Source organism: Apodemus sylvaticus, chromosome 1, assembly GCF_947179515.1.
Source record: "Apodemus sylvaticus chromosome 1, mApoSyl1.1, whole genome shotgun sequence".
Lineage (NCBI taxonomy): Eukaryota > Metazoa > Chordata > Mammalia > Rodentia > Muridae > Apodemus > Apodemus sylvaticus.
The window spans coordinates 118,379,009-118,398,664 of record NC_067472.1 but is presented as its reverse complement, the minus strand read 5'-3'; the positions used below and the strand labels follow the sequence as shown (position 1 = coordinate 118,398,664).

Below are 19,656 nucleotides of genomic sequence, written 5' to 3'. Positions count from 1 at the left end.
CTTCTTTAATACAGATAAAAAGATTCACAAGGGGAAATAAGCAATACCTTTCCCTAGGTTTCTGCCTAAGAAAAGTTCTCTTTCTTCAGGCATCCGGGCATCCTTTTTTGGTTTTATTTTCTAAGTCAGGCTTCCTAGGACTGCCCCCGCCCCTGCTTGTGTACAAATCATTTTGCAATTCTTGTATTTTCCTAGGTAGTAAGCATGGCCCTGAACCTGATGACTGGTACAAGAAAAAAGGAAAGAGGGCTAGGGAGATCACTCCATTGATAAAGTGCTTGCCACAAGCAAGAGGACCTGAATTAAGACCTCATCACCCATGGATAAAACTGAGTGTGGCAGCATACACCTGCAATCCCAACTAGAGAGGCAGAGACAGTAGCAACCCTGTTATGGGCATTCTACTCAACTGGTGAGCTCCCTCTTTGAAGAGAGACCCTGTCTCAAAAAAAAATACCATGAGATGGGAAATGTTTGAGGAAGAGACTGAATATCAACCTGTGGCCTCCACATGTAATGTATGCTTCCGGAAACACACACCCAAGAACAAATTCTTATCATGCTCCTTCAAAGTACTATGTGCTATCATCACAAACCATCATTAACACCAGTGGAAACTGAGCTTCAGACATCTGCATTCTAGGACTGTATCCCTTATGACAATTGACCTAGTTTTAATTCTCAGCTGTCTTTCTTATTCATTGAGCTATGTTTCGCCTTTCTCTTTATCCCTTAACTAAACCATGCTCCAGATGGTTTGAGAAAAGGGACTGGTATAACTTTTGATAATCAATTATGTATTGAAGAAGTTTATACTGCAGGTAGCACGACAAAAGAAAAGGACAGTTGGTTTCCTTTGCTATTTCAACAATAAGTAACAGCAAAACATAAAAGTAGTTTTGGGACCCTCTGCTGCTGCCACTCTCCTAACTCTAAGTGTCCTGAAAAGTCAGCCATGGGACCTGGCTCCTTCCTACCAAGCCAGCTTCTTTGAAGATTTCAACTCTCATTACCTTCTTACTTGTCAAATGTCTTCTTTCCTTGAGCTCTTTCGGTTAGTCTATAAATGGAATCATGCCAACTTCTGTATAATTAAAATTCATTCTCTTTTTATTTTCATCAGATGAACACTTCTATAATGATGTCTTTCTATATCTCTGACTGATGTATTGAATTCTTCTACTTTACATTGTTAAAAAGTAACTACACTTAATTTTTATTTATCTTCAACTTAACCAATATTTATCCAGATAATAGAGATTACAGTGCTGTTTTTAACTATCTTTACCTTTCAGTACCTTTATCTTTTCTCTTACTGTAAAATCTACATCATGAGGAAAACGGATAAAAAAAAAAAAGAAGCAATTTGTTCCAGGGCTTGCTTAGAATTCAGAGATTGAGTCCCTGAACATCACAGTGGGAGCATATCAGAGCAGGCAGGTAGGCATGGTACAAGAGCAATAGCTGAGAGCTTGTATGCTGACACTAGAACCATGAGTCAGAGAGACAGAGGAACACACATTCACATGAGAGGAGAGAGAGACAGAGAGAGAGAGAGAGAGAGAGAGAGAGAGAGAGAGAGAGAGAGAGAGAGAGAATAACATGGGCATTGTAAACCTCAAAATCTACGCCCAGTAATGATCTTCCACTTTCAGTAGTCACCCTTCCTAAGCCTTTGAAAACAGTATTACCAACTGGAGATCAAGCTCCATCAAAAGTATGGGAGACATTCTCATTCAAACCACATAGGTATGTGTGTGCATGTGTACATTAAAACACTGGAGCAGCAGTGGTTTGGGGGGGGAATAGGAATGAAATAATAAATGTAATATGAAGAGCTCAAGAAGACAAAGAATAAATGTTCTGAAAACACGAATGAACAATTTGAGATGGTCTTAAAGTAGGAACAAGATTGAAATTTTGAGCCCTGAGCAAGCTGCCCATTGTAATTTAAGTAAGACAGTAAAAGGAAATGACCATAAAAAAGACTGGCATCTAGATGGCTAACTAAGCAAGGTAACATTTCTATAATTTTTACTGTCTGTAACAGGAAGCGTCAGAGAGTTTCAGATATTGCGTGAAAAGATAAATATGTTAGAGAGTAACCTGCTGTTTGTTCATTGAATAAAGTAGAAAAGAAGTGGTAGATGTTTGGTGTACATTATAATAATCAGTAAAATATTATGATGCCTGCTACTAGCTAGTGCAGTTACAGAACTTAGTGGTTGAATGGATGTAAAGGCCAGAGAATTTGGCTCTGAAATATAGTTTGGTAGAACAAAGAACAGGGACAATGGCTATTGAAATAATGTTGAGGTGCTAGTATACAAAAGAGAAAATTAAGAGAAGAGTTGAGGTTTTCCCAGTAAAGGAGGATTGAAGTAATATAAATTAGCTTTGTGGGATGAAAAATATGAAAAGCAAAGTGAAGAATTTAGTTTGGAGTAATTAATAATACGTTCTCTGAATTCAAAGAGGAAATGACGGGTGAGAACTGCAGCAAAGGAATCAGGATGGTAATGCAATTTTTGCAATGATCAGAATCAGTGAAGGAAGATGGACTGTGGGAAGAAATGTAAACCAGTAAACACACTTTGAAAAAAATGTAATTGGTTGGGAAATTTCAAATGTTAGGTCAAGAGATATCAAATTAGGCCATCCTAATTTTTCTGGGGAAAAAAATGATGTAAAGGCCAGAGAATTTGGCTCTGAAATATAGTTTGGTAGAACAAAGAACAGGGACAATGGATATTGAAATAATGTGGAGGTGCTAGTATTATTTGACGCCCTAGAGACTTGAATGATGCTATATCATAAATCGGAAAGGGGGTTCAAATGTGAAATAGTTGTTAGCAGCTCCAGTCACACAGAAATCAAGATAAATAGCAACGAGCTTCATTTACTATGAAACCGCCATAAAGAAAATAGGAAAAGGAAGCACAATGTTAGAGCAAATCAGTTTAAGTAAGATCCCTCAATCTCTCAAGGCCCAGACAGAAGTTCAAATGTCATTCATTCATCAGTCTTTCATGTTCAGATCTTGAATTCAATAACATAAATTTTAATAGAATCTTCAAATTAATTTTATGCTGATGAGATTCTTTTTTTAAATTGAGTATCTTCTTCATTTACATTGCCAATGGTAAAACCTTTCCCAATTTTCTCCCTCCCAAAAGCCCCCTTCCCAACGATTCTCTACCCCTCCTCCCTCCCCCTGCCTCCATGTATATGCCCCTCTAGCCAACACAGTCCCACCTCCCCCCCAACTTTGCCCCCCATCTGTTTCCCTTTGTTGGGGCCTCTATTGAGCCTTTACCTGACCAAAGACCACTCTTCCCACTGATGCCCAAAAAGGCATTCCTCTGCCACATTTTTGGCTGGAAACATGTATACCCCTTGGTTGATGATTCAGTCCCTGGGAGTCTTGGGGTATCTGGGCGTCCAAAGTCATTGTTTTTCCCATGGGGCTATATACCCCTTCAGCTCCTCCGGACAACCGGACTACCCTGGCATCAACTACACTGTGAACATATGAGTCTGGGTTTTGTAAACACATTCGCTTGCTTGTTTATGCAGTTCTCATGTTCCTACACACATTACATTACACAGACATTGCAGATTTCTAAACTGGTGAGTACAGGAATAGGCAGAAGATCTTAGAGCTTAGCAGCCTTCTCATGGACATGACACACCTACATCAAAAGACACCATCAACTGTTCATAGACTGTAGCTGACAGGTATGAGATGAACAGGCCCCCTAGAGGGCAGCAAAGCCCCATGGAATTAGAGATGTCCAAAGCAGGTAGGATAGGGTTTATGAGGCTCTTGCCCTTTGGTGACAAGTGAGTGCAATACACACATTTATGGAGAAGAAACCAGGGAAATCCCAATGAATTTTAAAAGTTCAGTAATCTTACAGGGGAAGAAATTGTAAATTACAAGGCATCAAAAATAAATAGGCTTGAAGAGGAAATGGCTAGGTGCTTGTCAGAGGAAACCAAGGGCCTTTCCTTGGTGAATCCTGTTACCCAGGCAATAATATGTAAATAACATTTTCGGGATAATGCTATTCACCATATTATCTGTTGAGGTTAGATAATATTTTTTAAAACTATAGCACTAGGAATATAGCTGAGTGTTAGAAGACACCCTTATAATGAACAAAGCCCTGGATGCCATTGAAGTTCAGAAAGAAAAATGAATAAAATACTGTCCTTCCCCCAGTCAATAACTCTCCTTAGAGTAGACCCAGAGATTTAAGCAACAGCATCAGTAAAGTGTAGTGGTAGCTATAAGCATTTGTGAGAGTCAAAGAATGTGTACCGAAATTACAAAGAAAGGAATCATATCAGAAGGGAAGGAACAATAATGGTGACTGCTAATCAGATGTGCCAATCTTAGTTGTGGTATTTGTTTTGTTGTTGTTGTTGTTGAATCCCCTTTAGTTGTTGCTAGCTTCTTTCTGAAATTTTCCACCATTGTTTGATTTCTCATTCACTTACTCTTTTACCCAGGGCAGGAAATAATTGGAACCCCAGTAGAATGTGATTGTTGTAGACACTGAGATAGAATGATGTCTTTGACATTTTGCAATTTATAAAACTATATATTTTATTCATGGATAGTCATATACAAGTCAATAAGCTTGCAGAGGGTGTTTGCTACCATCTCTTATTTGTAGTTTTTCTTAAAGAAGAGAAAGACAACTAAGGTCTTTAGGTATACTATGCCTCATCCCCATGGCAAAAAAAAAAAAAAAATGATTGTATCCAAAAAAATCCTAATCTTTCTCATGCTATTTACAAACCTAAGATAGTTATTAAAAGTAATTTCACACAGTATGCCTTTCAGGTCAGAGTGAGTTCTACCTTCATTATAGCTTTGTCCAGTTTAATTCTAGGAGTCTGGTCTTGCCAACACCAAGTAAGTGGTTGTTGCTCCCTTCACAAACTCAGTGTTGTCTAATTGTTCATCTATGATGGGCTTCTTTGCCATCTCAATCATACTCTAGCTTCCTTGAGTACAGAGCCTATAAAATGAAATATTTTCTTCACTCAACTACAAACCTGGCATCTATTATAGAAGGTATACAACATGCATGTACTTTCTTTTTTTCCTGTCTTCTTTCTTTCTTTTTTTTTAACTTTTTATTTTCAATATTCTTTGTTTATATTCAAAATGATTTTCCCTTTCCCAGTTCCCCCCTCCCTGTAAGTTCCCTAAACTTTCTTCCTTCTGCCCATTCTCCTATCACTACTTTCTTATATGGTCAGCAGCACCTAGTATGAATTCCAACACCAACACTTACTAGCTCTGTGAGCTGTAGTTCTCATGTGAATAACATGAGGAGCAGTGAAACTCATAGAATACTATCTGGCGTCATTTTCTTCCTCTTTCTCTTTTGAGTCATTTGTTTCTCCCATTGATCTTTTGATGGTTTTTACATTTTGTTTTCTTTTAGTTATCTCTTCATTAATTAGAACTTTTCTTTAACCTAATGTTCTAGAACACAATCCTAATCAACACAAATGTGTGTCTGACTTTGTCTTCTCTACTCGTCCCACATTAAGCAAGTTATTATGCCAATTTTTCTTGTATTTATAGGACCACAATCATATAGAAATCAACCCACAGGGTGTTTGCAAGATTAAATGCTTAAATATCTGCAAAATGCTAATCTTGTGAGAGAAGTAGCTTCAGTCCCATTCTTCAAAGAAGAAATGAAATGACATATTCTGTTCAAAATCATACAAATATGTGGCTCTTCTAATTTGCTTTCCGTTGCTGTCTTAAACATCAGAACCAAAAGCAATTTGCAAAATGAAGGATTATTTCATTTTACAGATTATAGTGTATCATTGATAAACTTCAAGGCAAGAACTCTGGGAGACCAGGAACTTCAACAGAGTAGGAGCTTGAAACTGTGGAGGAATGCTTTTCATTAGTTTGCTCTCAGTGTTATGTTCATCGACCTGTCTTTTTTTGTTGTTGTTGTTTCAACGTATTTTTTATTTACATTTCAAATGATTTCCCCTTTCCTGTCCCCCCACTCCCCAAAAGTCCCATAAGCCCCCTTCCCTCCCCCTGGTCTCCCACCCACCCCTTCCCACTTCTCTGTTCTGGTTTTGTCCTATACTGCTACACTGAGTCTTTCCAGAACAAGGGGCCACTCCTCCATTCTTCTTGTACCTCATTTGATGTGTGGATTATGTTTTGGATATCCCAGTTTTCTAGGTTAATATCCACTTATTAGTGAGTGCATACCATGATTGATCTTTTGAGACTGGGTTACCTCACTTAGTATGAAGTTTTCCAGCTCCATCCATTTGCCTAAGAATTTCATGAATTCATAGTTTCTAATGGCTGAATAGACTCCATTGTGTATATATACCACATTTTTGCATCCATTCTTCAGTTGAGGGATACCTGGGTTCTTTCCAGCTTCTGGCTATTATAAATAGGACTGCTATGAACATAGTGGAGCATGTATTCTTATTACATGCTAGGAAATGCTCTGGGTATATGCCCAGGAGTGGTATAGCCAGATCTTCCAGAAGTGACATTCCCAGTTTTCTGAGGAACCCCCAGACTGATTATCAGAGTGGTTGTACCAATTTACAACCCCACCAGCAGTGGAGGAGTGTTCCTCTTTCTCCACATCTTCGCCAACACCTGCTGTCTCCTGAGTTTTTAATCTTAGCCATTCTGACTGGTGTAAGGTGAAATCTCAAGGTTGTTTTGATTTGCATTTCCCTAATGACTAATGAAGTTGAACATTTTTTAAGATGCTTCTCAGCCATTTGAAATTCTTCAGGTGAAAACTCTTTGTTTAGCTCTGTACCCCATTTTTAATAGGGTTATTTGGTTTTCTGGGGTCTAACTTTTTTAGTTCTTTGCATATATTAGATATTAGCCCTCTATCTGATATAGGGTTGGTGAAGATCTTTTCACAATTTGTTGGTTGCCGATTTGTCCTTTTGATGGTGTCCTTTGCCTAACAGAAACTTTGTAATTTTATGAAGTCCCATTTGTCAATTCTTGATCTTAGAGCATGCGCTATTGGTGTTCTGTTCAGGAACTTTCCCCCTGTTTCGATGTCCTCCAGGGTCTTCCCCAATTTCTTTTCTATTAGCTTTAGAGTGTCTGGGTTTATGTGGAGGTCATTGATCTATTTGGAGTTGAGCTTAGTACAAGGAGACAAGGATGGATCAATTCGCATTCTTCTGCATGCTGACCTCCAGTTGAACCAGCACCATTTGTTGAAAAGGCTATCTTTTTTCCATTGAATGTTTTCAGCCCCTTTGTCGGGGATCAAGTGGCCATAGGTGTGTGGGCTCATTTCTGGATCTTCAATCCTGTTCCATTGATCTGCCTGCCTGTCACTGTACCAATACCATGCAGTTTTTAAGACTATTGCTCTGTAGTATTGCTTGAGGTCAGGGATACGGATTCCCCCAGAATTTCTTTTGTTGTTGAGAATAGTTTTAGCTATCCTGAGTTTTTTGTTATTCCAGATGAACTTGAGAATTGCTTTTTCTAACTATAAAGAATTGAGTTGGGATTTTGATGAGTATTGCATTGAATCTGTATATTGCTTTTGGAAAAATGGCCATTTTAACTATATTAATCCTGCCGATCCATGAGCATGGGAGGTTTTTCCATTTTTTGAGCATCAACCTTTCTTATAGGGATTTCCCCAATATGCCCAGGAATAGCACTGCTCATAGCAGGCTGAACACTCCCAATTTAACTAGAAACTTTTAAAAAGTGCCCAACATCCTCCATAACCCAATTTGAAGGAGACATGTGCATAGGTTTTGGTTGTTTGGTTGATTCGTTTTGGAAACTTTTATTTCTTTTACTTTTATGACTACCACATTATTCATAAGGGATGTGAGTATCTGGGATTTTATTATCTACAAAAAGATTGGGAAAAAAATCTCCTCACATCCATCCATGATACACTACTGTATTTTAAAATAGCCATACAACTAGTTCCTAATTCATTCCTAGTACCAGACACATAACTGTAAAGAATCAAGAGTCATTATTGAATGCTTCCTTTAGTGTCTCCCATTATAAAAGTAAAACTGTTTCCTTTCCACCTAATATAATGGTTCATTTATAGTGACAGGTTTTCATTTAAAGAGGGTAAACTGAGAAAATCCATCTGTTACAAATGAGGTATATCAACATAAACCATAAAATATCATCCTAAAGTCAGGAAGATCTGATTATTCTGAATCCCTTAATTAAAATGAGTTTCTTTTTAAATTAATGTATTTAATCATTCACTTTACATCCCAACATAAGCCTAATAATGTGTAAAAGAATAGAAAGAAGTGAAGTATAAATGCCTAGTCCCAGACTTATGTCTTCGTTCCTCTTTCTGAGTACAACTGTGTTTTATGGGTACATTCTTTGTCTCCATAATTTCCTTTCCAGGTTTTAGCAACCATAATAATGATAAGCCTGGCTCTCTTTCCTGTGCTCCTCATACCACTCACACATATATGGACCCAAAATATTTCAATCTCCTTCTCCTACCCTAACCTCACCTTATTATTGTTGAAATAAAATGCTTTGTAAAGCCTGAGAGAGAAAAGAAAATTGAGGACAGAGCTGAGGTACAAGCACAAACCAAGACAATCTAAAAGAAATAATGACAAGATTTTGAAAACTTAATATAGTTGCCTGTTTCCCATGAGCTACTTAAAGACAAGACTCTGGTACTAGTAATATTTGTAGCTAGCATTTGAGCTCAGTGAAATATATATTATTGGTACTACCCAGTGACCTTGAACAAATTACACAATTTCCCAATGTTCTAGGAGTTTCTTATTGATAAAATAGAAGCAAGAATAGAAACTAGTCAATAATACTACAATGATTAAATCAGAATATTTGGGTATGTCTTTAGAATAGAGTCTGTTGTATCGTAGGTGCATAATAAATATATAATAACTTATGTTCTCATTATAACCCCAGATTCTCCTTACTCCCAGGCCTGTATGATTAAGTATATATAAAACATAAGGAAGAAATCCCACTGGGAAGCAAGTCATCTCTATTAGAATGATAAAATTTCCTGAAAATCCTTCAGATCTGAGATAAATCAAAAAATGAAAATAACATTTAATTAATACTTTTCAGAAATATTTCTTGAGGAATATTTGGCTCTATACTTGTGGGGCTTTACCCTCTACCTAATATTTACCTATGGACTGAGATGCTTTTCTACATGAATAAAATATATACTTGTAAAGCATCTTAGTACTAACTTCTAAGAGAAGCCTTGAACGGTAAGACAAATGGCAATATTGAAGGAAACTCCACCATGGAAAGGCAGTGACTCAAGATGGTTTTCCTCTGATAACTTTTCTCAGTAAGTGGGCTTAAATAATGTCCTTTGGGAATTCTCTGGAAGCTAAATGGAAGGCTGTACTCAATATAAAATTTAACACATGTCCATAATATTTTGTGCTGTAATTTATTGAACTATTCTTCAGTGTTTTGTTTGCTCTTGTTTAGGGTTTTTGGAGGAGGGGACTTTTTAAAACACTAAAAGAGAAAATGTTTGTGAAGAGAGCTTATAAACATCTATTGAATTATTTTCTAATAACAAATTCCATTGACTAGAATTACTGAGGCAATAAAACCCATTCTTCACATTTGATTGCTTAGTTGAATTATTCAACACCTGACAATTTCTTCCTGCATTTGTTTTACTTTTTTTTACAGAACAGAGGATAATGTTTTTCTTGATAGCTTCTTGAATATTTTCAAAGTTTATGTTCACCTCTGATATTGTTTTATGAGACTATTCATCATGATCTTTCTTTGTTTTTAAACTGAATCTTTGAATGAGTCAAGTCAGAATTTCAAATCTGAGCAAAAAGGCTTTTTGTTTACTTGGTTTTGTTTTTATTTTCTATATGCCTGAGTTTATTTATACATTTCTTTTTTGTTTCAGTTTTCAATTTGTTTATTCTTGAGAATTTTATACATTTATACAATGAAATTTGATCTTCTGTTTCCCTCCTTTCCTCCTCCAACTTTTTCCATATTCCCTCTTTCCATGGAATCTAGAGTTTATAGAATATTTGGTAAGCCATTCTAATATATTTTTATATAATAAAATCCACAAGCTTAAGGGCCAGAAACTTACCCTGCAAGTACATACTTGTGACAGCTTCTTAAATTCATCCTTACTCCTTCTAAACTGAAGATTATTAATGCATTTTTGCCTGTCTTTATCTGGAATTTTTTTCTCATCAATTTTCTTTAGAAGTTTAGTTTGTACTGTTCTTGGGCACTCCTGTAAATAATTTGGAGCATTTGGAGTCTTGCTTATCTCTTCCCTGTGTGTCTTATGGTACAGTGCTGTGTCACACACTGGCTTATCATCAGTTCTTTCTTACCAATGTGTATTTTGAAGACTGTAAATTTCTAGGCTTTTATGCTTAGGTGAACTCCAGGGGATGAAATGGCATTTCATTTGTATGTTGAAGAAGCCTGAGGAGTGACTTTTTCCTCTACTTGGCCATTATGTAGTCAGATTTGACCTTTGGAAAAAATAAGTTTATATTGTCCTCAAAGCCTAGATCTATTAAGCCCACGCTGGAGCCTTCATGTATAACCTTTCCGGTGTCTCAAAAGCATTATTAGACTATTTAAATAACTTGTTCTCAGCATAGAATGAGGGAAGAGTTAGATGTTAGTGAAGGCCCTGTGATTTGGGTATAAAACACTGTTTCTGGGCCAGTTCTAAGACTTTCTCCTGTAAGGTCCTGGATACAAAGGTGGAATTAGAGACTTTTTAAGCCACAAGCTCTTGGTTTAAAGGATGGGGGAAAGCTTTCAGAAGGAATCATATGGTGCAGGAAACCTTTTGTACAAGACTATAATTGTTAATCAAATGTACAGGATGTCACGTCTTATCTCATTTTATGAATGACTGGATCCAAAGTTAGGGAAGAAGCATGCTCTATGAATTTTTGGCTTTGTGATTTCACTATGTGTCCATCATTTTTTTCTGTTTCCATGCATAATCCATTAACTATCTGTGGGTCTTTTTTAGTTTGTATAGACTAGTATTAACAAAATAACTAAGTGACTTTTGAACAAGATTTATTTCTCACAGTCTGGGAGCTAAAAAGATAAAAAAAACTTCCCACATTCAGTGTCTAGTGGAAGTCAACAATGTCTATATAGTCTTTGATAATATCATACATATATACAATGCATTTTGATCATATCTATTCCTTACGGTCCCTCTCCAACTCCTAAAACAGCTTCCAAAATCTATCCTCTCCTTTGAAAAATATTTGGATTATAACATCCAGGAGAGAGAGAGAGAGAGAGAGAGAGAGAGAGAGAGAGAGAGAGAGAGAGAGAGAGAGAGAGAGGAGAGGGAGAGGGAGAGGGAGAGGGAGAGGGAGAGGGAGAAGGAGAAGGAGAGGGGAGAGGGAGAGGGAGAGGGAGAGGGAGAGGGAGAGAGAGGGAGAGAGGGAGAGAGGGAGAGGGAGAAGAAAAAAGAAAAAGAAAGTGTTTTCAAGTTTCTGACATATTATTCTTTGATGATTCAGGGCTGTAGTTCTTTGAAGGTACTATTAAAGCTAATATATTTTATTCTTTGAATAAAATTTTAGATATCTAAATGATGGAATGTGAGGAATTTAAAATAATCATAATTTTGAATTTTTAGAATTTTTTTTCTGTATGTCCCCAGCTGGTGGATGTAGGATGTGAGTCTTTTGCAGTCTCTGTTTTATGGGCATGAATCCTATTTGTGAGACATCTAGTACAGCACTGTTATGCTAGAGATTAAGATGCCAAACACTTTTGAAGGGTTATAAACATTTGGACAGTAGCATTGTCCAAATTAGTTATTTCATCCTTTCACTGACATGATTACAATCTCATCCATTTTGCTCTCATTGATAATTACTCTTATTTCATTGATTAGTCCAATAGCGCATAGCATGAGTGTGATAAGCTTCTTTTTCTTTTCTAATGTAGAAATAAGTCTTCATAATTTAACTCTTCTGTTATTCATGCCATTTATCCAGGCCATCAATTGACAAATATTATCACCTATAAATGAAGAGTTTACCAATGTCAGAAGCATAGAGAAGCAAGCAGTAATTAAAAATAGTCAAAGCCCATGCCTTCAAAGAGTTTACCTTTGTTACAGATATTATTGAGAAAAGTAAACAGTAGAATAAAGAACAAAGTAAAATAATATTTAGATTGTATAACTATTCTTGAGAAAAGCATAAAGTAGTAATAGAAAGTGAAGAAGTGATGCTTGTTCTTTTGAATGAGGTGGATGTATTAGAGCGTACTGACCTTTGAGCAAACATTTGGAAAGGGTAAGGTAATAATCAAGTAGAAAAATGTCCTCTACCTTCTTTGCCCCCCATAATTATTTTGTTTCAAAAATCTATACAATTAATTCCTTTCCTTAAATATCTTCACCCTTTTCTCATCCTTTAGCTCTTGACCTAACTCTATAGTGTTATTTCAATGAGCTGTGTAAAGTGTCAGTAGTAGGGCATTGTACTAGCATGGGGAGATCTCTAGAACCAAGTTCAAGCACTATGAGACAAAACAAAGAAAGCAAATAATAACAACAAAGTCTGGTTTGAAAGTTGATAATCTCCTAAAGTAAAATTTCCATTTCCCTTTTTTCATTCAGAGACTAGTTCTTCAGTGGCAATGTGTTACAAATAGTATACGGTTCCTTTATATACTCTGATCAATTCTCTGGGTTCCTAGGTTTATGCCTAAGTAATCTTAAAATTCTCTTTTACTTACTGACATAAGAATCCTTTGTGAGTGTGTGTGTGTGTGTGTGTGTGTGTGTGTGTGTGTGTGTGTAAACCAGAAGTCAAACTGTACTTGTTCAAAATCCTATGACTTACATGTTAGTTTACTAGATTAGTCTGGATAACCAATGAATCAAAGGCATCTTTCTCTACACTCTACCTCTCCAGAATTAAGTTTACACTCATAAGCAATTACATAGGTGCTGTGGATCTAACCAATTACTTCATTGTACTGAAATCATTTTCACACCTAACTACACAGATTTTATAATTTTTGTGACTTTGTATGACTTCTCTGATTAGTACATCAAATGTACCTCACTCAGTAACTGAATACTTTTGTACATTGTTAACCAAGGAAGACTCTTTTTTTCAACATTATCTTCCCAAATTGAGGCATACTTATCTTCTAAAAAGCAAAAGGAAGCAGAAGAAATCATAATTTTGGTTTACAAATGGGATAGATTATAATGGTAAATGATGTTTTCTGAAAGAGCATATTCCTATTTATTTCTTCTTCAAAATTATTCTCCCACTCTATTAATGTACTATCCATAGTAAAGCTTTAAAATGTTTTACATAAAATCATTTCAATATGAATAGGTATGCATCTCAATAAAAGACCATGTATTAGGATGCATAAGGTCTTAGGTTCAAACTGAAGTCCACATACAACCCATACACATACACACACATATACCACACAATTTTTTTAAAGAAGGCCCAAAAAGAGTACATATCTTTATTGTTTTTGCAGATATCATAAAAAGATATGGGTACTGCATACATAAGGAATTAGAGGACAATTGTGGTTAAATAGGTCTCTCAATCCAGGAGTCAGTCTAATAAGTCTAAGGATCAAATTCAGGTCATCAGGTTAAAAACTAGAATTTTACAAAGTTTAAGCTATGTTTAATACTTTCATACCTTTTGAATTGACTTAAGTAGAAATACTTGTATATCTTCAATGAAGAGTATTAAAAAGTTAATATTTTGAGTAAATGTTAAGTTAGTATTTGGTAACTAAAAAAAGTTGCAATTATATATAGGCAAGAAAGTCACCTACAAGGGAAAGGGAGTCAGCCTGAACCATATTAATTTCAACTTATGTTACTTAGGTTACTTTGTAGTAAGTTCTAAAACTCTGCAGTAATTTTTTCATTACCAAAATATATTTTTTGTTGTTTGTTGGTGTGATTTCTTGTACGTTATTTTTTTAATAGATCTCATTTTTCATTAGGGATTTGCTACTTGTTGGTTGATTGGTTGGATGACTGGGTGGGCAGATGATTGTTCAAGTGGTTGGTTGTTTAATTAGTTTGTTGTCTAGTTATTTGGATGTTTGTTTCATTTAATAGTTGGCTGCCTGTCTAACTTTATAGATAGATTCATCAATAGATATATGAATGAATAGATGAACAGATAGATAGATTGATTGGCCTGTAAAAGTTCTTATCAGAAAAGTTTATGTTTTGATAGAATATGCTGTTTAGAATATATTTAAAATTGTATAAGTAAACACTACAAAGACATGTATGATGACATGAGGGAAAATGAACATGGAAGCAAGAGTAAACATCCAAGAACTAATGAAAGAGAGAGGGGGACAGAGGGAGGGGAAGGGAGGAGAGAGAGGGAGAAAGGGAAAGAGGGACAGAGGGAGAGAGAGGGAGAGAGGAAGAGGGGGAGAGGGAGGGGAAGAGGGAGAGAGCAAGAAAGATGATGAGTACAAAAGGAAGACAGACATAGGGAGGGGATGGGGATGGAAGGAGCAATGTAAACCCAAAGATCTAGAGAGAGAGGCAGAACCAGGAAATAGAGTAATAAACATGTAGGTGTTTTTAAAACATTAGTGAAAACTTCAAGTTATTTTCCAGACACTAATCTAAAAGAAGATTTTCAAAATATGGTAAGTTCTTCTTGTAAGAAATGAAAGGCCATAACAAATATAATACTCCAGGAATCCAATTTTAGTTGGATCTGTACAATATTATTTTGGTTGCATCACCCAATTCACAAATAAATTCTAAGTATTTAGTACTGGTATATGGAGTGTTGTCCAATGACAGACAATTAACCACAGCTTACTTTCTAAGATATTCTTTCACAAAACAAAGATTGCCCATTTCGCCTTTGCTGTATGTTGTACTTTCCCAAAAAAGTTCTTTCTTCTGGATGGCCTTTTTCTCCTCCCATAATTCTGTGAACCTGCTAAGGCAAAATCTAGAGATTATTTTTGCCTTAGCAGGTTAACATATAAGCCTACATCTTATTAATTACAGATGCTTAACTAACAGCTAGTTCATAAATTAGCCCATAACCTCTATTGAGTTTGATGTAATGATCATTTTTAATTCAAATAGAAAATAGTCTTGACACGTTGGAAGAGAAAAAAGTTCCTAATATCTCTTAGGGTTAAAATTATCGTAATTACATTACATTTTGATGAAATTGAAAGAGAAACTGAAAAGACCAGGACTCACCTAGGGTTAACAAATCTTCACATAGTAGCTGTCTTTCTCGTTTCCTGGTGAAGACCAAGAATCAGGGCAAGATCCTGAGAAAAAGTATATACTCTCAAGCATTGTACCTTGCAAGATATACTGGAAATTGTTTTCTATTGGCTTGGCTGGTGAATTTGGCAGAATAAGTTAAGACACTCTTACTCTTCTTATTTGGAATCAAAGCAGACTGTTTCTCCTCTTACCCCACTCTTGTGGGAAATATTAAAAAAATACCAGCAGACTTCGCACACTACTGCTGGGCACCAGCTTGTTCCTGCTCCCTCTGCCTCTAGACTGGCTTCAGCAGTGCCTGATTGCTGTCTTCCCAGTTCCAGTTCACTTGTTTAGTGCTTCCCATACCCCTCTCAGCCATAAACTTCCTGTGGACAGTGGTTCTACCTTCCAGTAATCCAGCAAATCAAAACTCTAGAAACTTATAAATAATCAGTCATATTTATGTACCAATAAATTATTAATTCATAAGGAGCCCATACAATAATTTCAGAGCCAATTGATAATGATAAAAAGCTGCCCACCAATAAGATCAGTGGAGCAGCTGGGACAGAAGTCTTGCCGCCACCATTTGTACCAGGGAGGCAGGAGACTCCACAGCCTTCTGTGCATAGCTCACCAAGAGAGATCAATGTTTCACTTCTGAATGCAGAGGTGAGATCTCTATCTTATCTCTGGAGGGGACCAACTATCAGCACACAGGGCATAAGATCAGTAGAGCAGCTGGGATTGAAGTCTTCCCTCTGCCATTTGCACTAGGGAGTCAGGAAACTCCTCAACCTTCTGTGCATAGCTCTCCAGGAGAGAGAGAGAGATCTCCCAACAATGCTTTCACTTTTGAGCTCAGAGGAGTAAGGACACAGGCTTACAGGCCCAAAGGAGAAACAAACTCCAGCCAGAGACAACAATACCAACTAGCCTCAGAGATAACCAGATGTCAAAAGTCAAGCACAAGAACCCTACCAATAGAAACCAAGGCCTCATGGCAACATCAGAACCCAGTTCTCCCTCCACAGCAAGTCCCAGATAACCCAACACACCTGAAAAGCAAGAGTTGGATTTAAAATATCTCATGATGCTGATAGAGGGCTTCAAGAAAGACTTAAATAACTCCCTTAAAGAAATACAGGAGAACACTGGTCAGCAGGTAAAAGCCCTTAAAGAGGAAACACAAAAATTCCTTAAAGAAATACAGGAGATCATGGGTCAACAGGCAGAAGCCATTAAAGAAAAAAGACAAAAATCCCTTAAAGAATTACAGGAAAACACAAAAAATCAAGTGAAGGAACTGAACAAAACCATCCAGCATCTAAATGTGGAAGTTAAAACAATAAAGAAATCACAAAGTGAGACATCTCTGGAGATAGAAAACCTTGGAAAGAATTCAGGAGTCATAGATGCAAGCATCAATAGCAGAATACAAGAGATAGAAGAAAGAACTTCAGGTGATGAAGATACCATAAAAAGCATTGACTCAACAGTCAAAGAAAATGTAAAATGTATAAAGCTGGTAACCCAAAACATCCAGGAACTCCAGGACACAATGAGAAGACCAAACCTAAGGATTATAAGTATAGACAAGAGTGAGGATTTACATCTTAAATGGCCCAGTAAAATATTTTCAACAAAATTGTAGAAGAAAACGTCCCTAACCTAGAAAAAAAGATGCCCATGAACATACAAGAAGCCTTCAGAACTCCAAACAGATTAGACCAGAACAGAAAGTCCTCCTAGCACATAATAATCAAAACACCAAATTCACTAAGCAAAGTAAGAATATTAAAAGCAGTAAGGGGAAAAGTGCAACTAACTTATAAAGGCAGACCTATCAGAATCACACCAGACTACTCAACAGAGATGATGAATGCTAGAAGATCCTGGGCAGATCTCATACAGACCCTAAGAGAACACAAATGCCAGCCCAGGCTGCTATACCCAGCAAAACTCTCAATCATCATAAATGGAGAATCCAAGATATTCCACGACAAAACCAAATTTACACAATATCTGTGCACAAATCCAGCCCTACAAAGGATAATTGATGGAAAATGCCAACACAAGGAGGAAACTACACCATAGAAAAAGCAAGAAAGTAATCTTCCAACAAACCCAAAAGAAGATACCCACACAAACATAAAAATAACATCAAAAATAACAGGAAGCAACAATCACTATTCCTTAATATCTCTTAACAACAATGGACTCAACTCCCCAATAAAAAGACATAAACTAATGAAATATTTCTCATGTAAGTCTACAATTATATCAGAAAATATCTGTAATCCCTCTTTTAATTATTTTAGTAATGTCTTTTTAAGACATATACCATTTTATCTGCATTATTTTTCATGATACTCTTCAATTTTATTATGTCTTTCTATATATTTCCTCTATTTTATCAGAAATTTTTCAATGTAAGTCTTTGATTTTATCACAAATATTTATAATTCCACCTTCCATCAATTTAGAAAGAGTTCTTATATCTAACATTTTATATGTAAACTTTTCTATGAAATAGTCAATTTTAACGTGTTTATCTATATATCTCTTGTATTTTACCAGAAATATTTTCCATGTAAATCTTCAATGTTATCTGAAAATGTTTATAATTCCACCTTCAATCAACTTAGAATGACCTTTTTTAAATATACATTTAACCTAATTTTATTCATGATTGCCTAGGAATGGGGAATAGATCTTCAAGTTTATCAGAAAATGTTTATAATTCCACTTTCAATCAACTTAGGAATACTTTTATGCCTACCATTATTATATCTATATAAAATTTTCTATGGTAATCTTCAATTCTAACATGTTTTTCTACATTTTTCTACAATTTTATCAGAAATATTTTCCATGCAAATCTTCAGCTGTATCATAAAGTATTTCTATTCCATATTTAATTAATTCAGAAATTATTTGCATGTCTACCACTTTACTCTTTAATTTTCCATGAAAATTGTTGATTTTAACGCATTTATCTGAAATATTTTCCATGTAAATCTTTAATTTTATTTTAAAGTATTTTTACTTCCATTTTCAATAAAAAATATATATAGCAAAAGAAAGCTGCCCACTAAGATTAGGCAAGTTATCCCAATTATTTTATCCCTATATGATATTCATAACTATCTGTGGCTAATTAAAACCACAGAAGATCAAAGTCTTTTTCCTGTCCAACCTTCATCTTGCTTCTTCTCCTCCATCTTACACCTGTTTCTGTTCCTTAGCTCTGCCTCCTTTTTCCCTGTCCAGGCACAAGCCTCTTGCTGCACTAATAACTACATATATTGGACATGGAAAATCCTGCCACACCCCACAGATTTACAACAATGAGTAAGAACCTATTTCTAGATCAGCACTCCATCTCAAAAGAGTCTTCAGAAGGGTTCACTTTGTACACATTATAGATTCATATTAAAGAGATATCATTACTCATTTTAGACAAAACAGGTTGTAGCCCCACTGGGAATATGAGCAATTGATTCTTTGACAAAATGTATTTGAGTCACAATCCAAATTTTGGGCTACCCAAAACTGGCTCACAAAGGAAAAGAAAAAAGACTTACAAATGTTTAATGTTTATAGGAATGTTTCATATGTGTGTGTGTGTGTATAAAAGTTAAAACATATATAGGTATATATAGAGAGAGGTACATATACATACTCTCTATCTATCTGTCTAACAGGCCATTTTTCCCTTTAATATTGCCAGTATATACAATAAATATTCGGATATGGTATCTATCAGTAAGATAGATGATTGACAGAGTTTAATTTTAAAAGTTTGATGGTGGGAGGCTAAAGTTGGATTCTAACCTTATACTTTATATTCAGCATACAGATAAACCATTTACTTATTGTCTTTTGTCAATTTAATCTTTACAATTTTACATTTCTTCTTCAGTCACATGGAAATAACCATAACAGAGCCTCTGTCACAGGACTGCTGACAGGATAAAATTTAGGTAAAGCTTTAGTGCAGAGTCTCATGCATGGTAAGCACTAAACAAATCTTTACTGATTATCATCTCTTCTAGATGCTAGAAATTGAATACTTATTATTATTTACTAACAGATGTGATACATTTGTAGCTTAATCTGTTATGTATAGAGAGTTAATCCCAAAGTAACACAATTTTTTCTGATTTTTCCATATACCATTGACATCATTGAGTAAATACCACAGGTCAGATTCCACTACAGTGAGAAGCAGAAATCTTTATTTTGCTGTGGGGTGATCATGTTTGCAATCATGGCTCTTCCTCAGCCTGGAGGTTAAGCACACAATCACATCTTTCTGTTTGCT

The 19,656-nt window shown here is 35.8% G+C and overlaps 1 protein-coding gene across 2 annotated transcripts in view; it reads left to right on the top strand.

Moving 5' to 3' along the window:
* Grm5 (glutamate metabotropic receptor 5) overlaps nucleotides 1-19,656 on the top strand; it is a 551,762-nt gene that overhangs the window by 517,574 nt on the left and 14,532 nt on the right. The window lies entirely within an intron of this gene.